At 34.2% G+C, this 27,280-nt stretch overlaps 1 protein-coding gene and 1 pseudogene across 6 annotated transcripts in view; both read right to left on the minus strand.

Annotated features, from left to right (window-relative positions):
• Window positions 1–27,280, minus strand: part of EHBP1 (EH domain binding protein 1) — a 359,207-nt gene that overhangs the window by 124,469 nt on the left and 207,458 nt on the right. The gene's annotated exons all lie outside the window — the stretch shown is intronic.
• LOC129081360 (40S ribosomal protein S10-like) lies at window positions 3,118–3,606 on the minus strand (annotated as a pseudogene).

The raw sequence follows: 27,280 nt of genomic DNA on the forward strand, positions 1-27,280 counted from the left end.
GTGCATAGCTGCCTGCCATGGGGATGGGAGGTGGGGGATGAGTAGCCATTGTTGAGCTAAAGAGCTGAAATTGATCACAATCAACTGCAGTTTACCATCTCATCCCTTCCCTGGAAGTTGAAAGGTTTCAACATATTCCAGACTTCCAAAATAGATCAGTTCAATTCTGTCAATTCAATTTGTTGTCTAGATAAGGAGATAGTTTTCTGCTGTTTTTTACTCCATCACCTTCCTAAAATCCTCTATCTCCTTAATAACTTTTAAGAATATCAGGGGGTCCTGAAACAAAAAGGTTTCAGAGACACTGTTGTAGACAGTGCAAAAATGTAGGTCTGGGAATTACTATATTTTTAAGTGACCATATCAACCAACATCAGCTTTGGGTATATCAAACCAAAATGAAGATAAGACTAATTGACGGCTGAAGTTTAAATCTTAGAATTTAAATTAAAGCACCAATCTCAAAAAGATTATTTTTGTTGTGTAACTAACAAAGAATAAAGAGGTTGAAGAGATGGAGAACACTGAGCAATACAGGAGTATTTGCAGGGTATCCATGATGTTTCCTTTTGGTGCCTTGCCTAGCCATTAATGAAAGTAAATACATTGTAATAAGTTTGCTAAGAATATAAAATAATTCAATTTTTTATTTAATGTAAGATTGATTCTGTGACTATAAAAATGACAAAAAATATTAAAAATCCAAACTATAACAGAGTATTTGGACTACATGAATGCCCCACTTGGACTAGCAGCCTTTATTTAATACAATTAATTCTTTAAAACTTTCTATTATAGGTATAAATCAAGGAGTGGTAGAGTTAGTGAAATTTCAGGCCCAATTATTATTATGCAGAGAATAATATCAAAAAGAACACAGTTGCTAAAAAAGCAACAGAACAAAATATATCAGAGTGTCTGAAGACATTCCTCTACCCAACTCTCCTGCTCTTACACATCTTCTGGGCTGTCCACAAATGAAGTCATGACTGCTCTTTATCAGGTCATTCTTCACAGAAAAGCAAACAGCCTTTAAGCATGAGGTAGCATCCCTCTCTGGGACAAAGAACAGGCTTGTTTAATGATTGCTATAAATGTGGTGGATTCCCCAAGTGCAGTGTTCTTTAGCTGTGATACAGCCCCAGTCTGTGTGTAGCATCCATTTGACTCTTCATGTCACCCCTACGGGACTTGGTCACAAAGGAACTGACATAAACATGTCTCTGACTCAGGAGTTTTATGTCTTCACCCAGCATCCATAAAACATTAACAGGTTACTTGATTATCTTACAAATAGAATAAAATCCCACACTCGATTCATTTTATTTAAGTTTATTTAAAAACATATATAACACGTGCAAAAACACATGTTAATCTTACTGATATAGAGTGAATCCATAAAATGGTCATATGTTGTTTCAAGTCAGTTGAAGAGGAAAAAAAGAATTATAAAAACTTGACTGTCTTTTACTTGCAAAGTAAGTTCTTTAGTGGAATTTCTTTTTTTCTTTTTTAAGAATTAGATGAAAGACTGTGAGTCCTAACATTATACAATTTTATAATGACTCCTTTGTAAAAATCCTTCAGCGTCAGTGAATTTTTAAAAGAGTATGTAGAAATTTTAGAAGTACTACAAACAAAAAAAGGCAAATATTTCAAGTTACTAGGTTTAAATATAGGAACTGATATCCTACAAATAACAACATCAGTAGATGAATGAGCAAGTCAAGAGGTGAGACTGCAGAGCAAAATAAAAAACAGAAAAATTAGAAACTCAAGAGGGAGTAAATTTTAAGATACAGTATGCTTATATTCAAAATTTGGGTTTTCTAAATATACCCATTTGTTTTACCAGAAAGTTCCAAACCACTTTTTTCATCAACATCTAACCCATTTGAAAGGCATGTGAGTAGGCCAATCCTAGCTTATTAGGAAAGTTCTATCCATTTCTATTTTAGTCACTTTGTTCTGCTGTGCAATTTTGCCAGGAATATTCTTATTTGCCAGAATATTATTGTGGCTTAGAATATTGTGGTTTTTCAGTGACACTACCTGTATGTTATATAATCTAACAAGTATTGATCCAGAGAAGAGTTGCTGCTGGTAGATGTATTTTTAAAAGGGATATTAACTTAAAATCATGCACATTTTATCCATGTAATTTCTTTTTGTATAAAAATGAAAACAAGTCCAATTCTCCTGTAAATTTAGTATAACTAAACCATATACAGACTTCTATGAGGGAGAAACTATGTTCATTAGGATATGTAGCATTAGAAAAGGACACAGAATTGAAGTTCAGAGCATACATGGACTTTGGAGTCAGTCTGATCTCAGTTTGAATCCTAAATCTGTCACTTAATAGTTTATTTAATGATATATAAATAATACTTTCAGTTGTTTTTCTATTTCATGGAAATTTTCCTTACCTATCATTTTTATTTTTAATGTCAGTCATTTTAATTTTTAAACATTCTAATTCACCAACTTTTTATCTTTTGTGGTACCTTTTGCTTTTTTTGGTGTTAGAAAGTTATTTTTTAAAGATTTTATTTATATACTTTTAGAGAGAGGGGAGGGAGAAAGAGATGGAGAAAAATATCAATTAGTTGACTCTTGAATGTGCCCTGACCAGGGACTGAACTGACAACCCAAGCATGTGCCCTGACTGGGAATCAAATCAGTGACCCTTTGCATCACAGAATGATGGCCAACCAACTAAGCCACACTGGTCAGGGCTATTTTCCCTCCAGAGATTTGGTAAATAATGTTTTCTTCTTTTTCTTATTAAAATAATTTTATTTTTTATTTTATGTTTGAAAAATTTCCTCTGCCTAGAATACATTTCAGTGAATGGCATGAATTAAGGTTCTGAATTATCAACATAATATCATTTTCTGAATAGTATTTCACTGTTTTGTGATACTTCCTTTATTGTATTTTCAATTATTATGTAAGTATATATGTAGGTCTGAATGAGATCTTGTTATCTCTGGGCTGGACATTCTGCTTCAGTGACCTACTCTTTTTAGCAATGCATTGCTATTTATTTATTTATTTATTCATCCATCCATCCATCCATCCATCCATTTATTTATTTATTTTCTGGTCACAAGTTTATTTAACACAAAATAATCCCTCCAACTTTACTGAGGTAGTTGACCAAATCTGCCCCTTAATCTGGAATTTGGTTGCTGAACAAATTCTGCCCCTAAACTGGAATTTGGTTGCTGACTTGGCTCTGGCCTTGGCTTTCTTGTCGGCACCAGAGGGCATAGCACTCCATCTGTAGGTATCTGAGCCAGGGTCCCCTCATCAGTCTTGCAGATCACACTCTCCCTGCCTTTCAGGGGGCGACTGAAGGTAATCATGGAGATACTGAATATCCTCATTGGTAAGGCACCAGTAAAAATGTCTCTAAGCAAACTATTCCTTCATGTAGTTTTGTGATTTGAGACTGTATGGCATTCATGATGTGGAGATTAGGCATGTTCTTGTCTACCAGCTTGGAGTGTTTGGGCATGTGAACATCCTCTTGGCCACCCTCACTCTCTCCTTAAAAAGGGGTTAATAAATGAAAATCCAGTTTTGACTCGACATCAACATTGCAATGGCTGCTGCATCCAGGGCCAAAGGTGGAGTACACTGCTATTTCATAGCTGGAGTACCTTGCTATTTCATAGTGCATTAATAGCTTGTTGGGATAATCGAATGTCATTAACCATCATATCTTTTTAAAAAGTTTTTAAAAATTATCCTTAAACAATAACCTTAAAAAATAAATAAATTTTGAATCTTTTTGATATATCCCTAGAAATATTGTTAGCATTTTGATTATGGTTATGTAAAATCTATTAATCATCTGGGGAAAATAAATATGTTTGTTTACAATATTTAATATTACTATTTAAGTAAAATGATATAAATAAAATGCCAAGAAGGTCTTAGCCAGTGTATTATCTTACTCAATACTTCTTTTTTCTTAAATAATATTAGAAAAACTAAAAAAAAAAAAAAAACCAAAACAGAAAACTAAAATCCATGTAAATGGCATGTATATCTTTTTAAATATTCAGAATAAATCTATTTTCCTAAAACTATAAATATTAATTGAACATATTTTAACTTAAGTGTTGGATATACTACCAACTTATAAATTAGGAAATTAAATGGTAGGCACTTTAATGAAATAATTTAATTATAAGACTCCTCTTCCTGGTACATAGTTAAAATATAACCTGAATTTCAAATATTAATTTTAAAAAGATCCCAATCAAAATTTGTGTAAGTGATATGGAATCCAATTTAAAAAATGGGCAAAAGATCTGAATAGACATTTCTCCAAAGACATACAGATGGCCAAAAGACATGTGAAAAAATTAGGCTGGTGCAGCCACTGTGAAAAACAGTATGGAGTTTCCTCAAAAAATTAAAAATGAAACTGCCTTTTGACCCAGTGATCCCACTTCTGGGACTATATCCTAAGAATCCCAAAACACTAATCAGAAAGAATGTATATACCCTAATGCTCATAGCATTATTTACAACAGCAAAGGTCTGGAAACAGCCCAAGTGCCCATCAGTAGATGAGTGGATAAGAAAGCTGTGATAGAACTACCAGTCAAGATGGAGGTGTAGGTGGCCACGCTTCGTCTCCTTGCACAGCCAGAGAGAGAATTATAATTATTTCTCAAAACAAATAACTGGAACTGTCAGAAAATTGAGCTGCATGGAAGTCCAACAACCAAGGATTTAAATAAGCCACATTCATCCAGATGGATAGGAGGGGCAGAGTCTCGGAGACGCAGCGTGGTGCAAAGAGGTGGCAGCAGCGGTGCCAGAACAGGTGGTTCAACATTCACATGTGGTGGATAAAACTCAGGAGGGATACTTTGGGAGTGAGAGATCACAGTCCCAGGCCAAACTGTACAACCCAGGGTTCCAGTGCCAGGAAGATAAATCCCCATAACTTCTTGTAAAAAACAGTGGGGATTGGAGTGGTGGAAGAAACTGCCAGATTTCCAGGAGAGTTTGTTTAAAGGGCCTCCAGGGACTCAGAATGCATGCAAACCTACCTACTCTGGGATTCACCATCAGGGCAACAGCTAGAAGGGTGTCAGTCGCATAAAGGAAGTGGGCAAAGTGACTGGAAATAAGGCAAGTGCTGGGCAAATCTCTATTAGCCAGGCAGTGGCATTTTCCCCTCTCCAACCTCTCGCCCCACACAAAGCCACAAAGCCACAAAGCAGTGAAGTGGGTTGCCCAACCCAGGCGATTACCTAAGGCTACACCCCACACAGTTTACAGGTGCCTTTACAGGAAGTCAAAGCAGCTCTACCTAATACACAGAAACAAATACAGGGAGGCTGCCAAATTGAGTACACAAACAAATACAGTGCAAATGAAAGAACAGAACAAAACCCCAGAAAAAGAACTAAATGAAACAGAGATAACTAACATATCAGACACAGAGTTAAAAACATTAGTGATCAGGATGCTCAAAGAACTCCTTGAGTACAGTAAAAACATAAGGGAAGAAATAAAGGTTACACTAAGTGAAATAAAGAAACATCTACAGGGAGCCAACAGCGGAGAGGAGGAGGCTAGGAATCAAACCAACGATTTGGAACACAAGGAAGGAAAAAGCACTCAATCAGAACAGCAGGAAGAAAAAAAATTAAAAAAAACAAAAACAAAACAGGATAGGTTTAGGAACCTCTGGGACAATTTTAAATGTATGAACATTGGAATCATAGTGGTGCCAGAAGGAGAAGAGAACAAGCAAGAAAATGAAAACTTATTTAAAAAAAAATAATGAAAGAAAACTGCCCTAATTTGGAGAAGGAAACAGATATACAAGTCCAGGAAGCTCAGAGAGTCCCAAAGAAGTTGGACCCAAGAAGCACACACCAAGGCACATCTTAATTACATTACCCACGATTAAAGATAAGGAGAGAATCTTAAAAGCAGCAAGAGAAAAGCAGAGAGTTACCTACAAAGGAGTTCCCATAAGACTATTAGCTGATTTCTCAAAAGAAACTTTGCAGGCAAGAAGGGGCTGGCAAGAAGTATTCAAAGTGATGAAAAGCAAGGACCTACAACCAAGATTACTCTCTCCAGGAAAGCTATCATTTAGAATGGAAGGGCAGATAAAGTGCATCCCAGACAAGGTAAAACTAAAGGAGTTTATCATCACCAAGTCATTATTAAATGAATAGTAAAGGGACTTATTTAAGAAAAAGATCAAAACTATGAACATTAAAATGGCAACAAATTCACAACTATCAACTGAATTAAAAAAAAAACACACTAAGCAAACAACCAGAACAGGAACAGAATCATAGATATGGAGATCACTTGGAGGGTTATCAGCTGGTAGAGGGAAGGGAGAGAATGGGAGAAGAGGTACAGGGATTAAGAAGAATAATTAGGTACAAAATGGACGGGAGGATGTCAAGAATAGTACAGAAAATGGAGAAGCAAAAAAACTGATATGCACAACCCATGGACATGAACTAAGGAGGGGATTGCTGGAGGGAAGGGAGGTACCAGGTAGAGGAGGGCAAAGGGGGAAAAATTTGGGACAACTGTAATAGCATAATCAATAAAATGTATTTTTAAAAAAGCTACGACATATTTACACAATGAAATTCTACGCTGCTGTAAAAAAGAAGAAAGAAGGAACTCCTACCCTTTGCAAAAACATGGATGGATGTGGAGAATATTATGCAAAGCGAAACAAGCCAGTCAGAGAAAGGCAAAAACCATATGATCTCATTCATATGTGGAATCTAATGAACAAAATAAACTGACAAATAAAATAAAACCAGAGGCATGGTCACATGAAACAAACTGATAGATCTCAGATGGGAGGTGGCTGGGAGGGACTGGAAGAGATTAGCCAAAGAACATATACGTGTATATGCAAAGCCCATGGACACAGAGAACAATGTGGTAAAGACTGGGGGTCGAGGGTAGGGCTGAGGCTTGAGGAGGGGAAAAATGAGGGATATCTGTAATAGTGTCAACAATAAAAAAACTGTATAAGTGAGGTAAAATTACAGCAATAAAGATCTAATAAAAGAAATACTTTTAATGGTAATACCAATGTGAATTTTTAAAAATTCACATATAGAGCAGCTTAACCATAAATAGAAATCTTGATTTAACAATGTTAACCATTGGGAAAGTATATTTTTAGATATTTCCAAGAGACATATGTTTAGTTTATACATTAATAAGTCAAGAGAATAAAATAAATAATAGTATATTATCTATGAAAATACTTATACTGTTTATACAGCCTTTCTGCAAATTTTGGCCTTTACTAGACAAAGGTAAATCATATTCAATTATAGATGCAATTCTTGATTAAGCAATATAATAATTTTACAGTGTAAGAATGCTGACTTGGGCTTTCCTTCTCAACTTACATTGATTTAAATTTTTAACAGGCATTATTTATAAAACCATAATTTACAAAGAACAAAATTCACCCTCTTAAAGTATACAGTTTGATGAATTTTACAGATTTGTACAGCCATGGAGCCAATTCAATATTTTTAATTACCTTACTGTCTAATTTGAGCCAGTAATTAGCAGCTCATTCCCACCCTTTCCCTGACCTCATTTCAGCCCTTTTGCTCACTGAATACATAGATTATAAAAGCAAATAAAGATGGTTTATTTAATGCATTTCCCAACACTGATCATTTGGGAAGATTACACATTTCAAAATAAAGCCTAAATTGATATAGTACAAATTAATTCAGTATAACAGTCGGTTTTATTTTTATAGATTACATTAATATGTTTTTGCAAGAAAACTTAGTTTAAAGAACTAGTGTACTGAATTCATGGAATATTTGTTTCCCCCCCCTAAGAATCCTTATTATATTGCTGGTTTCATGATCAAAAATTCTTATCAACAAAATAGAAAGAATAAAATGACTGAAGATTTCCAGGGAGAGAATTACAACCTTTAAACAACAGGTTTTTCAAGTGATTTGAATGAGCTTTTTACTGTTTTATTCTTGGATATAGTGACTAAGGCTTAAACTTCATCCATTATTATTTGGCTCTATAATTTTGAAAATGATTTACTCAACAGATGTAGGTTTGAAAGATTTTAAAAATGCTTCAGCTACACTCTTCAATCTAAACGGACAACCTGCCTTGATTTTAAAGGTTTGACACTTTCTTTCTAGGAATTGTCATATTGCCCAAATTAGTTTATTATTAGGAGCTTTGTTGTTATAAAAAGAGGATAAAAACATGCAACAAAAATTTATCCCATCTGTCTTTTCTAGTTCAGTAATTATTGTGAGCAATTTGATTTATTTGCCATGAATTCATTTACCTAGAAAAATCATACACAACGTACAGTCTACAAATTAAGTACTGGGTGGTTATGCTTTACTATGAGACAAGTAAAAGCTTGTAAAGAAAAGGAGAGGCATAAAAGCATAGCAAGCTTCATTATGCTATAGTGTTTTTAATGAAACATATTTACTGCCTTGGGTAAAAAGTATAAGTAGCTCATAGCTGCAAAACTTTGTATTAATGCTTAGTGTGCCATACTACGTAATTGAAAGATTCTTAATTAAACATGTCCCACCAAAAATCCTCACCAAATTGCATTTGCCACCAAATGACTAACAAGTACACAACAGTTGGAAACTGTCAAAATATTTTACAGCTCAATTGTAATTACCAACCAAGTCTAAGCATGCCCCAGTGGGCGTTAACATCTTGGGGGATTCAAAACATTAAACAGCAGTCATTTTTTGTTGTGATTTCAAACTTATACATTTAAAACTCCTGACTAACTCTGAAGACTTTTGTTGTCCTTGGTGAAAAATCAGCAAAACATCAATACAAGATATAATAACTGATCATTTTTATAGATTCACTAGTAAGAAGGGCCTTTTCTTACTAGTAAGAAAAGATCATCTGGCTAATCTTGTAACATTATAATAGAATATACTGATTATTTGGTTATTGTCTTTGAAAATGTATTATAAGTAATATTAAGACAGAAGTGTTTTCTGTCATCCTATCACCACAGATGTAGCCAAAAATAAATGTGAAGATGTGATTAAGGAGAAATGTCAGTAAGAAGTACAGCTGGTGAGTATCCAGAGGGGAGAATGCAGACATTGTTTGCTATTTGAAGCAGGAAAGCATCCAGCCATTCTTCCCTCCTCACCAGGAAGTGTACCAAGAAGTGGAAGAGAGTTTGAGGCTCTATGGTTATCAATTTGGTTATCACTTACCAGCAGAAAAGAACCAAGTTAATTACTACTGACCGTAAGCACAGATAGAATACTTCTTCCACCAGGTATCATTACCCATCCACTATTCTTGCTATCAGTTAGGGACAGAAATAGCAGAATTTACCATAGAATACATAAACTTTGTTTTTCTGAGTTCCTTAACTATATTTTTCCTGAGAGGTATAAATCAGGGTAGAGCATTTAAAAAAGCAGATGAGTAATATGCTCAGAACATTCCAGTGTTTTAAATTTAAAATGGAATTATAATATTTATTTTAAAATATACTTTCAAATATAACTATGGGTACACAGAAAGCTTCAATTATACTTGTCTTATCTTAGGCTGAAATGTGGGCACACAAGTATTGTATTAATTTTAAAGGATTCTTTTACCTTTGCATATGACTGAAAAAGTCCACTGAAAATCAAAAGAAAAAAAATCACAAGGTAGTAGTCACACATGTTATTTGTTTAAGCATAGTTATTTAATAAAATGGATTCCAATTGGATCATAATGTGAGTTAATAAAAAGATTTATAAAAATTAAATGAATTTGAAGTTCTATAAATTGGTTCTCAGGAGAACCATAATCACTAAACTATTACGATCACAAGTAGATGGAATGTTTGGACAAAACTGGAAATGTTGATTATTGCTGCAACATAGAGTAGCTGAATGAGTCAGCTGCTGATAGTGAGAAATACACAATTGTTTTTAAAATAATTTTTTATACTGAATACTTGGATACAAAGTTTGTGAAAAAATTTTGTAAATGTATATTCTAGTAATATTATGTAGGCTTGAGTCTCCAACTTTTATTGCAAGCCAGTATCAGGAAAAAATAAGCAGAAACATTCGCACAGGCATACATTTATTTATGTATTATACACATTTACTACTGTATATTATAAAACATACACCACTGAAAAATTTTAAGATAAAGTTAGCAATTAAAATATTTTATTTATTACTGAGAGTATAAAATTAATTTTTCTCTTATTATAAAGAAGAACAATCTGATAGAAAAGGCTTATTTTTGAAAATGTTGGTTTAATAACTTGAAAGCCTAATCTTAAAGTGTTTATGTTGATACTGGGTTTGAATGACTGTCATACCTGAAAAGATACATCACAAAGATAGGTAAATCTAAATGCAAAAAGTACATCATTGGCTACGCTTACCAAATCAGGATACGCATTTTTCAATGCCATTTATCAATTATGCAAAATATTTTTGTTGATATCCACTTAGGTCCTATTCACTTATGTCAATTAGTTGGGGTTAAAAACCACTAATAATATATATTTGGATTTTAAAACAAGTTTGAAAATTCAGGTCTTTAAAGTATATTGTTATGAGAATTTACACAGGTGACACAGGTGTTGTTTTAAGCTACAGTAGTATGAAAATATTTCTGTAGCAGATACTATAGGCTGGCTGTTAACCAACATCCATTCTCATGCCTGCTTCTTTTAAGGAATCAGGCCCTGGTCCTCACTTTTCGTACCTTATCTTGTAGCAAAGGACAGACATGTGACAGTTCAGCCAATATGATGTGTGTGGAAGTTCACAGAAATATGAAAAGCCAACAAATGTAAGTGGAAGCTTATAATTCCTTGACAAAATGATATATGTGAAATTTCCTCTCATACTTGTATTCCTCTGCCTGACACATGACCCTCTAATATGTATATATACACACATATGTATAATGTGTATATATAATATACACATGTATAAAATATGTGTGTGAGTGCGTGTGTGCATGTATACATATAATATACAGACTGAGTGAAGGTACCCTTGTCAAGATGCATATTAAGTATTAGTAAAGCTTAATTTCTTTCTTAATTTTAGATTAAAACATGCAGATACAAGTATTTTAATATATTCTTCCCATACCCAGTGGCTTGTCCTGGGCACTCTCCGGGGTCACACATCTCATTCTGGAAGCTACTGTTTTAAATAAGACAAAGGGCTACATATGTCTAATAAAAATATTTGCAACCATCCTATAACATTATAATACACATTTTAGAGTCAACCTCAGACAGGCTAAGAGACCTGCTGAAACACAAAACAAAACAATGCATGAATGGTTTGACTAAATGATTTTTACAGTCATAAATTTCAAGACTGGAGAATATTTTTATGAAATAAAATTGTTTTTGTTCCATTTGCCAAGCTGTATTAAACACATATACAATTAAACTACACCAAGAATATGTCAATTGTTTAAAAGAAGAAATAATAGTTAAATAGCCACATTTTTATGTAAAAACTTCCATGAGTTAATGATGCTACGTTTATATGCTATGCATCATTATAATGAATTGGATATGCAGCAGCCTCAGAAAGACCTATTTTAATTTCTATTGTAATACCTTTTTAAAAAAAAGCAACAAAACTATCCTTTGACACAGATTCCAATGGGTCAGCAGGTCATCAACAAATCTTTGTAATACTCATTGCATTGTGCCTATGAAAAGTAATAAGATGCAAAGGTAAAAAATGGTCCTTGGTGCTGAAGAATTAATTTGTAACTGAGAAGGGAGGCATAAATAACTATTGTGACATTATGAGATGAAAGTTGTAAAATAGGTTCCTACACATTTGTTATGAAATCATAGAGTGGAAAGTGATGTCAACAAATGCCTAGGCGTTAATATCCAAAATTTATAAAAAACTCATACAACTTAACACCAACCCCCCACCCCAAACAATCCAATTAAAAAATGAGCATAGAACCTGAACAGAGATTTCTCTAAAAGAAGACATACGGATGGCCAATAGACACATGAAAAGATGCTCAACATCACTAGCTATCAGAAAGATGCAAATTAAAACCACAGTGAGATATCATCTCTCAGCTGTCAGAATGGCTATCATCAATAAATCAACAAACAAATACTGCAGGGATGTAGAGAAAAGGAAACCAAGTACATTGTTGGTGGGATTGCAAATTGGTGCAGCCACTATGGAAAAGAGCATTGGAGTTCCTCAAAAAATTAAAAATAGAACTTCCTTATGACCCAGCAATTCTACTTCTGGGTATCTATCCAAAGAAACCTAGAACACTAATTCGAAAAGCTATGTGCATCCCTATGCTCATTGCAGCACTACCTACAATAGACAAAATATGGAGACCACCTATGTGCCCATCAACATATGGCTGGTAAAGAAGATGTGGTACACACACACACACACACACACACACACACACACACACACACAATGGCATATTACTTGGCCATTAAAAAATAAAATCTTACAATTTGTGATAACATAGATGGACCTAGAGGGCACTATGCTAAGTGAAATAAGTCAGACAAAGAAAAATACCATATGATTTCATATATATATGGAATCCAAAGAATAAAGTAAGTTAATCAATAAAACAGTCTCATAGATTCAGAGAACAAACTGATGGCTGCCAGATGGAGGAGGGGGTGGGGGCTGACTGAATAACATGAAGGGATTAAGAAATACAAATTGGTAGTGACAAAATAGTCACAGGATGTAAAGTACAGCATAGGGAATATAGTCAATGATATTGTAATAACTATACATGGTGCCAGGAGGGTACTAAACTCATCAGAGGAAACGCTTTGTAAATAAATGTCTAACCACTGTGCTGTACATTTGAAGCTAGTATAAAATAATATTGAATGTCAACTGTAATTGAAAAATTAAAAAAAAGATGTAAATGCCTCAAAGGTGTCATTTGAGTTAGACTTCCAAAGGATCACCTGGTCTTAACTAAAGCCCTGCATGAATACAAAAGATCTGAAACTTCTAATGTCTACCCAAATAAATGTTGGGTTGAATTTGGATCATTTCCAAGGAAAAATCAGAAACAAAGGCAGGTCTGAAGCTCCTAAAGTCACAGGCCAACAATAGATGCTGAGATGGCAGAGAGCAGCAGTTCTTGACAGTTTGGTTTCAGGATGTCTTTATGCTTTTTTAAAAAAATTATTGAGGACTCCCGGAAAGTTTTATTTATATGGTGTATCTACTGATATTTTACTAAATTAGAAATTAAAACAAAATTTAAAATATTTATTCTTCTGAAACAACAAATCTTACATGTTAATATATCTCTATGAAAACGATATTTCCCAAAGAAAAATAGTGAGAAGAATGAAGTTGTTTCACATTTTTAACAAATCTCTTTAATGTCTAGCTTAACAAAAGACAGCTCTATATTCTTGTATTTGCTTGTGTTTTCAATCTGTTATGATGTGTTGTTTTGAAGTAAATGAAGAAAATCCAGTAAATGGATACATAGTTGGGAGGGTAATTTTAAAAGCATTTTCAGACAATTGTGGATATTCTTCTTTGATATTACACCAAAACTCACAAGTTGTAGCTTCTTAAGGTTAGTTGCTCTGTAAAATATGAAACCATACTAATGGCCTTTTCAAACTCTATTATATGAAATCCACTGATCTATCTTGCACTTTAAAAGGAATTTTTACCGATGCATAATTTTGAAACATCATCCATCAGTCATTTGGAAAATACATATTTCCTGAATTTTACAATCTTTCAAATGTTGAAACATTTCATTATATAACATTAAAAAATAGCATTCCTTAGTCTAATCACAAATCTCTTCAGAAAAGTCTTTTAAGTACTGGGAAGATCTCAAGCTCAAAGTGTCAGATACGAGTTTTCAAAATTCTAATTTTTGCTTGAAAGCTCTAATTTTATCATTGGCAACAAAATACTGTCAGTTGTTTCCCTTGAAGTGACAAGCTCATTTTGTTCCTTTTCACGAAAATATTTACCAAATAACCAAGTCAAAATAACCACAGTTTGTCAGTCATTCTTTCAAGTAAAAATGGTGTTCCTTGTTGCAGGCAACTAAACAAGCTTACAATTCAAACAAGTGCAAAAGCTTTCCCTGGTTATGATGGTATTACTGTGATGTGGAGCAGAAGTGTTTTATGCATACTTCCCTTTTTGTCACACAGAATATTAGAAGAATGGGTGCTCTATTAAGATTTAATAAAATTAATGCTTTTTACTAACTTATAAAGGATTCTGAAATGAAACTGTTTTTTCGCATTGTTTTGTTTTTAAACTGAGAGTGCATGGTCATCATGAAAGAATAGAGTGACTACCCCTAACAGTTTGGTGCCACTGCCTTGATACATGTGTTAGTGCTAGTGGATTTAACTACCACTGCTTTTGCCCAATCTGTACAAATGTCAACACAGTGAAACAGCAAATTAACACTTTGCTATTATTGTGGAAGTGTTCTTTACATTTACATTTACAAACATATGAAACTATCTTATGGACCTCCATAGACCACATTTTCAGAACACCTAGCCCAAAGAAGATCAGTGATTAAGGCAGATGTTTTCTCATGTATTCAATTACGGTATTTATTTTTCTAAAGAAACAAGATTCATCTTAGTGATGAAATACTCTGTGCCCTCTAGTAGAGGTGGACCCAGGATGGAAACTAATAGAAATTAAGAGTAGAAATTCCCAACAATTCATATTTTTTACATATTTAAATTAGAAATATAGCCAGTTGTGGTTTTACATTATTACATAATAAATGCTACCAAAAATCAATGGCAATTTAAAGTGTACTGATTATTTTTAATAGCTTTTTCTGTATTGAAGGTAAATCTTAGAAGCTTTGGAGGAATTAGATGGTGATAACAGTATAGCAAATAGATAATGTATACCCAATTAATAGATGTTAAAGAGTACTAAAAAATGATTTGCATTGCTGGGTGCTTTCCTATTTTCTTGTTTACAAATCATCAAGCAAGCAGACTTGGGAGTTCCACAGAAGCCATGTGTTTGGCCTATAATGCAGAAGATGCTCCCAATGATTATCTGGCAATCTCCCTTCCTTCAGGGACGCCATGGGTAGGTACTGGAGACAATGAGCACTCCCTGTAACTGTTAATTATTCCAACCAAGTGTAATATGTGGGCAGCTTCCCCAGCAATGAATAAAATAACTGCTCTGCCCAAGCAAGGAGAAAAACAAAACAAAACACAGGACTTAATGGGACCCTCCAAAAGTTAATCTAACACCATATAATACATTAAGTTGTGTTTCTTTGTTCTCCAACTCCTTTAACATACAGCGGTGGGCAAAGGTAGGTTTACGGTTGCATTGTGACATTCTTTTGAGTTAATAAAGCTATTGTAATAATTATAATCTGCATGTCCATAATCGACATAGGAACAACTTTAAACCAACACTTGCCCACCCCTGTATATATACTCTATACCAGTGGTTTACAACCATTTACAGCTTTGATTGCACCAACTACACTACTCAAGAACCTAGGCAACTTGTAAAATAAAACAACTTTTAAAATTCTGATACCTTTTACCAAAAGTAAAATTTATATATATATTTCATAAATGATAATTTAAAAAAATAAAAATAAAATTACTATTGTTGAAAAGTCTAAGTTTAAGGAGATTGTTACCTCTTTTCCAATGCACATACACGCTAGACCCTCAGTTCAAGAGTATTCTTGAAAAAAGACAAACCTATCAATGACAAGAATCATAAACTTTTCTTCTCTTTCAATCCTCACTAACCGCCCCCCTTTCACCTCAAGGATTTGAAAGTTGCTAAGGAAGGACGGGAAGATTTAAAAATACTAAAAAAAAAAAATAGCCTAATGCCTTTCCAGGATGGGGGTGGGGGATGCTTAGAGTATAAGCAAAAGCACTAATAACAATAACAAAAACAACAATAATAGTAGTAGTAGCAACAGCTAGAACTTACAGAACTTCCTATATACCAAGTCCTACTCTGCAGACTTTGCATATATTAATGCATTTAATACTCACAACAGCTCTATGAGATAAGCACTATTATCACTATTTGTAGATGAGCACACCAAGGGATAGAGAGATTAAATAACGTCCTTTACTTATTAAAAGGCATAGTCTATGGTCTTGGCAGTGTGATTCCACGCAAAATACAAAACTTCCTTTGTAGTATGACCTAAGGATAGTAAGGTGCTTAGAGAAGACTCAGTACCCCCAAAAATTATTCTGTAGCTGACTCAAAATTGAAATATTACCCAGAAAGAACACTGTACTAGACTCAAGGGCCTGACTACTCGTTTTGGAGATACAGTTTAAAGAGATGTGTGATATTAGCCTTAGTACCATCCATTCTGGTTTTTGGTTTTACCATTTGTAAAACAAACAAACAAGGGGAGTGAATTAAGATTAATTTATTTAGTTACAATCCACTAATCTATTTAGTGCTAGGCAATATGCATTACTGAGAACCCATTTTGACTCATGTAAAGTCTATTTTCTAAATTGATATCTCATAAGAGGACCCTAAAGCTATTTAAGCTTACACCTTAAAACCTGGCATGCCTTTTAAGGATAAAAGAGACAAAACCAAACCAAAGGAGTTGAATGACTTTTCCCATAAGGAAACCTAAGGTAAAATTAGGAAACCCCCTCAGGTATTCTGTCTAATTTTACCAAAACTGCCACAAGCAACATTGTGATGAATTTTTTCATTCAACAAAAATTTACTTAACATCCATTACGTGTTAGGATTGGCAATATAATGACAGGCGAAACAAGTCCCTTTCTTAAAGAGCTTACAACACTTGCCATAAGGAATTTAATAAGTGGTTAAAGAGTTTACTTAAATACATAACCTGATGAAGTTTGTTGCAAAACATCCTCAAAAAAATCTTTTTTCTTAGCCAGATTTCCAGAGAAACTTTATCCAACTTTCTAAGCTACTTTTGAGAGATAGTTCTATAAAATCAAACTCACCCTTAAAAATTCTGATTCAGTAAGAAGGGGTGGGCACTGTTGATTCTTACACAGTTGGGCAACAGGGTCACAGTTTATTCTTGCTATTTTACAATTCTAACATTTTTCTTTTAGTATTCAGAAAAGCAATTCTGCTTTGGTATAAACCTTAGAATTTCTCCTCAGTTTCCAGTATTAAACAAGTCTTTCAACAAACTATGACCTAGCTTAGGTGCCATAAAGATTCTGCTCATAAAAATTTACTGAGTAATTCCTCTGATTTGGGTCCACAGCACCAGATTCAACTCTTTTGAGTTAAATATTAAATTTAGCACATATGTTTATGCATTCAACAAAAATGCCAGGCAATGTTCTAGGCACTTGGGGTATATCAGTGGTATATCAGGTGAATTCAATAAAAGAATTTCTGTCTAGGCATAATGAACTTTTTTTTTTTAAATACATATGGAATATTTACTAAGACAATGATATTCTGGGCCATAAAACAAGTTTCAATAAATTTATAAGTATTTAAATCATATGAAGTATATTTTCCAACTACAATGGAATTAAGTTAGAAATCAAAAGAGAAAGGTACTTAGAAAAATGCCAAGTATTTAGAATTAAGTAACACTTCGTAAATAGCCTGTGGTTAAAAAAATTAGAAACTATTGTGTACTGAATTAAAATGAAAACATAACATATGTAAAAATTTGTTGGCTGTAGCTAAAGCAATTCTTACAGGGAAATATACAGCACTCAGTACCTATATTAGAAAGGAATGAAGTTCTCAAATCAATTACTTAAGCTTCCACCTTAAGTAATGGAGAAGAAAGGAAATAATAACAATCAGGGTAGAAATCAATGAAATAGAAAAAGAAAAAGAAAAATTAATGAAATGAACAGTTAGGTGTTTGAGAAGAAAGTACAACTGCAAAACCTTCAGCCAGATTGATCAGGAAAAAAAAAAGAGAAAAGACAAAAATTACCAATCTAAGAAATGAGAGAGGTTATATAACTACAGACTCTACAGGTATCAAGAATATAATAAAAGAAAATCATGAACAATTTTACGCCAATAAATTTGACAACTGAAATGAAATGGACAAATTCCTTAAAAGATAAAAACTACCATGGTTCTCTTAAGATTACACAAATAGCTCTATATTTATTAAATAAATTTAACTGATAGCTAAAGACTTTATCCCAAGGAAAACCCCAGACCCACATAACTTTATTAGTTAATTCTCCCAAATATTTAAGGAATATAAAATCTCAATTCTACACAAAATCTTCCAGAAAATTGAGAAGTAAGTAATGTTTCTCAACTTATTCTAAATGTTCTGATTCCAAAATCACATGAAGACACCATGGGGGGGACAGTGGGGGAGGACTCCAGACAAATATCCTTCATGAAAATGGATGCAAAAATTCTTAGAAAAATTTTAGCAAATGAAATTTGATAATATATAAAAGGATAATTCATCTTGACAAAGTGAGGTTTACCTCAGGAATGCATGATTGGTTTTAAAAGTGTGAAGAAAATTCTAATACTTCAAAATAAAGAAAAGGCATTATTGGCGCCGTTTCAATGGTATGCTGGAGCCTCCAACAATGATCTCAACCTATAGGCATATGTGTCTTTGTCTTTAAGTTATTTTACAATAAATAAAAGGGTTTCTCAACCTTGGCACTTTTGACATTTTGGGTTGGATAATCCTTTGCTTTTCAGGGGCATTATGGAATAGTTAGAAGCAGCCCGGGCCTCTGTACACTAGACGCCAGCAACACTACCCTCCCAGTGTGCATAACTAAAAACCATCTACAGACATTGCCAAATGTTTCTGTCCCCAGGTGAGAAATACTGCTATAGAGATTGAAGTTAACTTGCAGGAAATCAATAGCAATGCAATGCAAACAATTCTTATATATGAATGTGGTGAAGAAACCACCTCTCCAACCAAAAAAGTCAGTTTTGCATCCATCATTTCAATATTTTTGACCTAAGAATGTGTTTATTCTTAGGATTCTCATGTGACCAGATTGTACCAACATTTAAAAAGGAGTTTAAGAAGCCTTTGACAAGTCTTCCCCTGCCCCACCCTTAGTCCCCTGCCCTCCCCACCCTGCCCCTCTGGTCACTGTCAGTTTGTTCTTTATTTCCAGGTCTCCTGTTCTATTTTGTTTGCTTGTTTGTTTTGTTAATTAGGTTCCACTTGTAGGTGAGATCAGATGGTATTTGTCCTTCACTGCCCGGCTAACTTAAGGAACATGTATAAAGGACACGGGGTGGGGGGCGGATTGAATGTGGGAGGTAGGGGTAGGTAGGGCAGCAGAAGGTAATGGGAGGAAAATGGGAACAACTGAAATTGAACAACAATAATAAAGAATTTTTTTTAACTTAAAGCCTTTAAAAAAAGGTTTGACACATGTTCATATTATATGAGTCATGATTTTACCTTTTATGAAAATGGTCTTTTTAAAACCCACTTTCTTTAGATCTATTGACCTATAAAAAACTCTACATATATAATGTATACAACTTCACTGAACTGAAATTTATCTTTTAACACAACTAAAAATTAATCAATGTAATTCATGGTATTAAATATTAAAGAATAAAAATAGTAAATAATCATCTCTAAAGATGCAGAGAAAGTATTAGACAAAACCCAACATCTATTCTTCATAAAAAATTTTTAGAAAATTGGAAATAGAAAGTTCCTCAGCCTTATAGAGGACATCTACAGAAAACCTACTATTATATTTAATGCTGAAAGACAAATTATTTCCTATTAAAGAAGAAACAACATAAGGAATTATATTTTTACCACTTCCATTAAACATTGTCCTAGAGGTTCTAGACAATGCAATAAAACAAGGAAATAAAAGTCACCCAAATTGGAGAGTAAGAAATAAAATGATTTTTATTTGTAGATCATTTATGTATAAAATCCTATAAAAATTATAAAAATGCTACTAGAATTAATAAACAAGTTAAGCAAAGGTACAGGATAAAATATCAACATAAAAAATCAATTGTACATCTATTTGCTATCAACAAATGAAAACAATTTTTAATTACTGACTTTGTATTTCAGATTAATCAAGTAGATGTACTTTATCCTCTATCACCTCCGAAGTACAAACTAAAAACTCTGGACATTTTATCAAACAAACATAAAGAGATTTTGAAAAGTGGAGAGAAGGGAGACTACCTAGGGACTTCAGGACCCAAGGAACAACACATTGAATGCCTGGGCTTTGTTTTGTTTCATATATCCCAGATTGGAGCTAAAGAATCTGGCAAGTCAGAAATGCCAATGTGCAGAGATAAAAGCCCCAACAAAAGCCTGCTCTCTCTAGTCACAGAACAAAAAAAGAAAAAGAGAAAGCAGGCTGGCAAGACAGAAGACACTCAGACAATAACCAAAAACTCTAGAAAAACACCATAGAAAACTTGTGACCCTACTCTCACCCACACAACAAAGGCTGAGATGGGAGCCTAGAATTCTATCTTTGACACCTAGTAATGAGAACTCACTACTGTGTTGGTGGAGACCACATGGAGAACCTGGACTTCCATTCTTAGCTGGCAATAGCAAGGCACCCCTTCCTCTCCCTGCTAGAATGGTGTCAAAGGAACACTGGTAGAGAGTCATTACTTTCATCATCACCCATTGGTGACCCTATGGTATATAAGTGGAGGTATTGAAAGGCACAGTACCCCTCCCACCTAAGGAGCTATCAGTGGTATCCTAATAGGAAGCAAGAACTTCCACACCGGCCCAGTAGTAAAGTGCTCCCCAACCCTGGGGTGTGAATGAACACCAAGTGAGGAACCCTGGACTTCCATGACTACCTGGCAGTAATGAGGCAGCACCTCCCATTTGCCTGATGGAGCTCTGCTTAAAGAAAACAGCAAAACAGAAGGTTAAAATAACATCCAAAGTCTCAGAACATAATGCAAAAATGTGCAGGTTTTGGTAGAAAAATCATTAATCATAACAAGAACCAGAATAATCTTGAACTGAAAGAAAAAAAAGACAATCAACAGATGTCAAACAAAATGACAGAGATCTAAGAATTATCTGAAAAAGATTTTAAAGCAATATTCATAAAAATGCTTCAGTGAACATATAGATATGTATGAACATATATATGTATAAGCATCTATATATACACATATATATTTGAAACAAATAAAAAAATAGAGATTCTCAGCAAAGAAACAAGATATAAAGAAGACCCAAATGGAAAAATTAAAATTAAAAATAAAATGCAACTAACAATAGATAAAGAGAAGAATGAAGGGGAAAGTAGAGAGCACCAGTAGAGAGCATGAATTTGAAGACAAAACAGTAACAATTACCCAATAAGCAACAGAGAAAAAAAACACACAGTAAAAAATATGAACAGATTCTAAGGAACCTGTGAGACTATCAGAAAAGATCAAACATATATGTCTCTGGAGTTACAGGGGAGATGAGAAAGACAGCAAGGCTGAAAAGGTGCTTTAAGATATAATAGCTAAAAGTTCCTCCAAATTGGCAAAAAACATAAATCTTCATATTCAAGAGGCTGAGTGAATAACAGGAGAAACCCAAAGAAATCCATGAAGAGACATCAGAGTTAAAATTCTGAAAACTAAAAACAAAAGATTCTTGAAAGCAGCCAGAGATAAACACTGCATTATCTACAAAGGAAAAACAGTTCAAATGATAGTGGATTTCTTATCAGAAACCATGTTGGCCAGAAGAAGCCAGTACAACATTTTCAAGAGCTAAAACAAAAGCACAGTCAACCCAGAAGCCTATGCCAAGCAAAAATATCCTTTAGGAATGAAAAGTAAACAAGACATCTATCTGCCAGTGAGAGACAACTAACTGAATTTGTTGCCAGCAGGATTACCTTAACAAATGGCTAAAATAAGTTTTCTAAATTGAAACTAAAAAAAAAATCTTGAAATATCAGAAATAGAGAAAGAACATAGTACGCAAAAATGTGGATGTATTCAATAGCCTTTACTTCTCCTTTTGAGTTTTCCAAATTATGTTTGAGGTCGAAGCAAAAATTGTAACACTAATGTGATTCTAAATGTATACTGAGGAAATATATAACACAATGATATTACAAATGGGAGAACATAAAGAGACGTAATACAGGTAAGATTTCTACACTTCAGCTGGTAAAATGACATCAGTAAATTGTGGTGCGTTTTATATATATTTATATTAATTATATTTCTAGTTATATAGTAAAACCCAAAGCAACCACTGAAAAGGCTATATATACAAATATGAAAAGCTCACATCTAACATCATAACGAAGAGCAAAAAACTAAAAGCTTTTCCTCTAACATCAGGGACAAGGGTATACTCTCACCACATCTATTTGTCATAGTACTAGAAGTCCTAGCTAGAGCAATTAGGCAAGAAAAAGAAATAAAAGGCACCCTAATCAAAAAGGAAGAAGTAAACCTGATTATGCTGGCACCCTAATCCCAGATATTCAGGCCCCAGAACTGTGAGAAATAAATTTCTATTGTTTATAAGCCATTTGGTCTAAGGTACTCTGTCTCTGATTCTTTGTTATAATGGTTGAACAGAGTAAGACAACTAGTATATTAGTTTGCCAGGGCTGCCATAACAAAATACCATAGACTGGGTGGCTTATAACAGAAATTTATTTTTGTACAGTTCTAGAGGCTAGGAGTCAAAGATAAGGTTTGGTTTCTCCTGAGGCCTCTCTACTTGGCTTACAGATGGTCACCTACTTGCTGTGTCCTCACAGTCTTTCCTCTATGTGCACCATGAATGGTATCTTTTTGTGTATTTAAATTTCTTCTTGTAGCCCTGGGCAGTGTGGCTCAGTTGGCTGGAGCATCATCCCATAAACCAAAAGTTTGTGGGTTTGATTCTTGGTCAGGGTACATGTCTGGGTTGTGGATTTGGTCCCTGGTAGAGCGTGTATGACAGGCAACCTATCCATGTTTCTTTCCCTCTCTATCTCCCTCCCTTCCCCTTTCCCTAAAAATCAATAAATATGTTCTCAAGTGAGGATAAAAAAATTAAAAATAAATTTCTTTTTTTAGGTATATTTTATTATGCTATTAAAGTTGTCCCACTTCTTTTCTTCGCTTTATTCCCCTCCACCTTGCACCCCCCCAACCCTTAGTCCATTTCCATGGGTTGTACATATAAGTTCTTTGGTTTCTCCATTTCCTATGCTATTCTTAACCTCTCCCTGTATATTTTGTACCTATCATTTAACCTATCATTTGTACCTATGCTTCTTGTTCCCTGCACCTTTCCCCCCATTCTCCCCTCTCCCCCTCCCCACTGAAAACCCTCCATGTGATCTCCATTTCTGTGATTCTGTTCCTGTTCTAATTGTTCGCTTACTTTGTTTTTGTTTTATGTTTAGTTGTTGAAAGTTGTGAGTTTGTTGTAATTTTACTGTTCATAGTTTTGATCTTCTTTTTCTTAGATAAGTCCCTTTAACATTTCATATAATAAGGACTTGGTGATGATGAACTCCTTTAACTTTACCTTATCTGGGAAGCACTTTATCTGCCCTTCCATTCTAAATGATAGTTTTTCTGGATAGAGTAATCTTAGATATAGGTCCTTGCCTTTCATGACTTTGAATACCTCTCGCCAGGCCCTTCTTGTCTGCAAGGTGTCTTTTGAGAAACCAGCTGATAGTCTTACGGGAACTCCTTTGTAGGTAACTCTCTCTTTTCCTCTTGCTGCTTTTAAGATTCTCTCCTTATCTTTAATCTTGAGTAATGTAATTATGATGTACTTTGGTGTGTGCTTCTTGGGTCCAACTTCTTTGGGACTCTCTGAGCTTCCTGGATCTCCTAGAAGTCTATTTCCTTGGCCAGATTGGGGAACTTCTCCTTTATTATTTGTCCAAATAAGTTTTCAAGTTCTTGCTTTTCCTTTTATCCTTCTGGCACCCCTATGACTTGTATGTTGGAACGTTTAAAGTTGTCCTGGAGGTTTCTAAGCCTCTCCTCATTTTTTTGAATTCTTGTTTTTTCATTGTTTTAGTTGAATGTTTATTTCTTCCTTCTCCAAATCATTGATTTGAGTCCTGGTTTCCTTCCCTTTACTGTTGGCTCCCTGTCTATTTTTCTTTATTTCATTTTGCATAGCCTTCACTTTTTCCTTTATTTTGTGACCATACTCAACTATTTCTGTGAGCATCCTGATTACCAATGTTGTAAACTCTGCATCTGATAGGTTGGCTATCTCTTCATCACTTAGTTCTTTTTTCAGAGGTTTGATCTATTCTTTCATTTGGGTCATATTTCTTTGTATCAGTGGACCTGAGAAGTTGTAAGGGACAGAGGCTTAGGTATTTCCCATGGCGGGGTAGCTCACATCTCTACCTTGTGGCAGAGGCTGGATGAATGTTTCTTCTTTAACTCCTTGGTTGTTGGACTTCCATACAGTTCGATTTTTTGTCAGTTCTGGTTGTTCTTTTTTTAAAAAATTTGTTGTCCTTTTGGTTGTGCAAGGAGGCAAAGCGTACCTACCTATGCCTCCATCTTGGCTGGAAGTCTAAAAATACATTTCTTATAAAGACAGCAATCAGAATAGATTAGGATCCACCCACATGCCCTCTAACCTTAACAACCTCTTTAAAGGCCCTACCTCCAAATACAATTACATTCTGAGGGGTTAGGGCTTCAACATATAAATTTTAGGGAAACACAATTCAGCCTACAACAGACTAGTGTCTAATTCTTCAACTGTAAAAAACCAAACACTCTAATCAGAAAAATGGGAAAAAGAAACTGCTACACATTTTGCTTAAGTGAATATACAGATGTTAAATAAACTCATGAAAAGATGCTAAATATCATTAGCCTTTAGAGAAGTATAAACTAAAGTCACAATTACATATCACCATACACTTATCATAATGGATAAAATAACAACAACAAAAAAACAACACTGGCAACAACAAATGCTGCGGAAGATGTTTAGAAACTGGATCAGTCATACATTGTTGATCCAATATATAAAAAGTTACAGCAATTCTCAAAGAAATCACTTAGGAGTTTCTTAAACACTAAACATACAATTACCATATAACCCAGCGGTTACACTCTTTTGCATTTATGCCAGGGAAATAAAAAATTTATTGTACAAAAAGTTGTACATGATGTTTTACTTTATTCACAATGGCAAAAAATTGGAAACAGTCAGATGTCCTTCACCAGGTGAGTGGTTACACAAATTATGGTATATCCATACCATGGAAAACGATAAGCAATAAAAAGAAATTAACTAGTGAATGCAAAAACCTGGATGAATCTCCAGAGAATTATGATGAATGTAAAAAATCAGTTCCAAAAAGTTATATACAGTATCATTCAATTTGTATAATATATTTGAACAAAAGTATAGAAACGAAGAACATTAATGGTTATGGCTATAAAAGTTAAAGCATGGGTATCTTTCTGGTGATGCTTTTGTATCTTGTGTTTTGTAGCTTGACTATATCAATGTCGATATATTGCTTGTGATACTGTACTATAGCTTTGCAAGATATTACTACTGGAAAATACTACATATGGGATCTCACTGTATTATTTCTTAGTACTGCATGTGAATCTAATTAACTCAAAGCCAAAGTTTAATTAAAAAAATTACCATTTGCAACAGTTTTAAACACATGACTTGAGCATAACCTGAATGAAAAATGTGGAGTACTTATATCCTAAAAACTACAAAACATTGCTGGGAAAAATTAAAGAAGACCCAAATAAGTGGAGAGACATGCTGTGTTAATTTACTGAAGGAAGCAATATTGATAAGATGTTAATTCACTCCAAATTGATCTATGTATTCAATGCAATCCCAATTAGAAACTGACAAGCTGATTCTAAAGTTTGCCTATTTGGAAATGCAAAGAGCCAGATTAGCCAAGATGACTTAGAAATACAACAAAGTTGGCAGACTCACACTTTCTGTTTCCATACTTAGAATAAAGCAACAGTAATCAAGACAGTAAGGTCCTGAACAGAACAGAGTCTAGAAATTGACCCACACATATATAATCAATTTATTTTCAACAAAAGCAAAAAGGTGATTCAGAAAAGGACAGTCTTTTCAGCAAGTAGTGCTGGGGATGGCTACATATCCATATGCTAAGAAAGAAAAGCAACGACGACAAATAAATATATTAAATAACCTTCAATTCATACCTTGCTCCATATAAAAAGTTTTAACCCAAATGAATCATCGGCCTAAACATAAAATCTGAAACTATAAAAATTCCAATGAAAATAAGAGTAAACTTTTGAAATCTTGGTTAGACAAAGGTTTCTTATACCGGTATACCTCCAAAAGCAACAGCTTATAAAGTAAATGTGTCTTGTATTTATCTACTTCTCTCCATTTTTATTGTCACCACTCGTCTCAGCCACTGCCATCCTTTGTTCAGACTACTACTGTTGTCATTCCCTCCCTACTTCTACCCTTGCTCAGTTGAACCATTTTCACAAAAGTGAGTGATCTTTTCAAGCATATATCTGATCATATCATTTCTCTACTTAAAATTATTTAATAGATTCTCATATCCCTTAGGACAACATCCTTCAAAGGCCAGCATGATCTAGTTCCTCTTAGATCTCAACTTCATCTTGCACTAAATACATCCCCGTTGCTCATTCTCCTCTAGCAACACCTGCTGTTAGTTGCTCAGATAGGTCAAACTCCTCTAATACAGCAACCACAGCTGTTCTTCAGCATAAATTGCCTCCTCCTCCCACCTTAACTATCCAACTGGGTAACCCATACTCATTTTCAGATCTCAGCATAAATGTCACTTCTGTAGAGAGGCTTATGACCCCAAATCTAAATTTACACTTGCTGTTTCCTCTGCCATGGAAACTCTTTCCCAATGACTACATGGTTCACTCCTTGACATCATTTAGGAAGCTACTCAAACATCACCTTCTTGGAAAGAACTGTCATGACCACTTATTTAAAACACCATCCTTCCATCACTCTTTGACCTCTTACCTTTCTTTATTTTCTTATCATATATGAAATTATATTCTTTAATTATCTGTTTAATTATGTAATCTTTCTAACTCTCGAGAATATGAGTTCCCCTAGGGCAGAGTGTTGTCTTATTCACCACTCTATCTACATTGCTTGGCATAGAGCAGGACTGCAGGAATCTACTGTATGAATTTAGGAATTCAGTCTT

The sequence above is a fragment of the Pteronotus mesoamericanus genome, unplaced genomic scaffold (genome assembly GCF_021234165.1).
Source record: "Pteronotus mesoamericanus isolate MK-2021 breed Mesoamerican mustached bat unplaced genomic scaffold, CSHL_Meso_final contig_98, whole genome shotgun sequence".
NCBI classification, from domain to species: domain Eukaryota; kingdom Metazoa; phylum Chordata; class Mammalia; order Chiroptera; family Mormoopidae; genus Pteronotus; species Pteronotus mesoamericanus.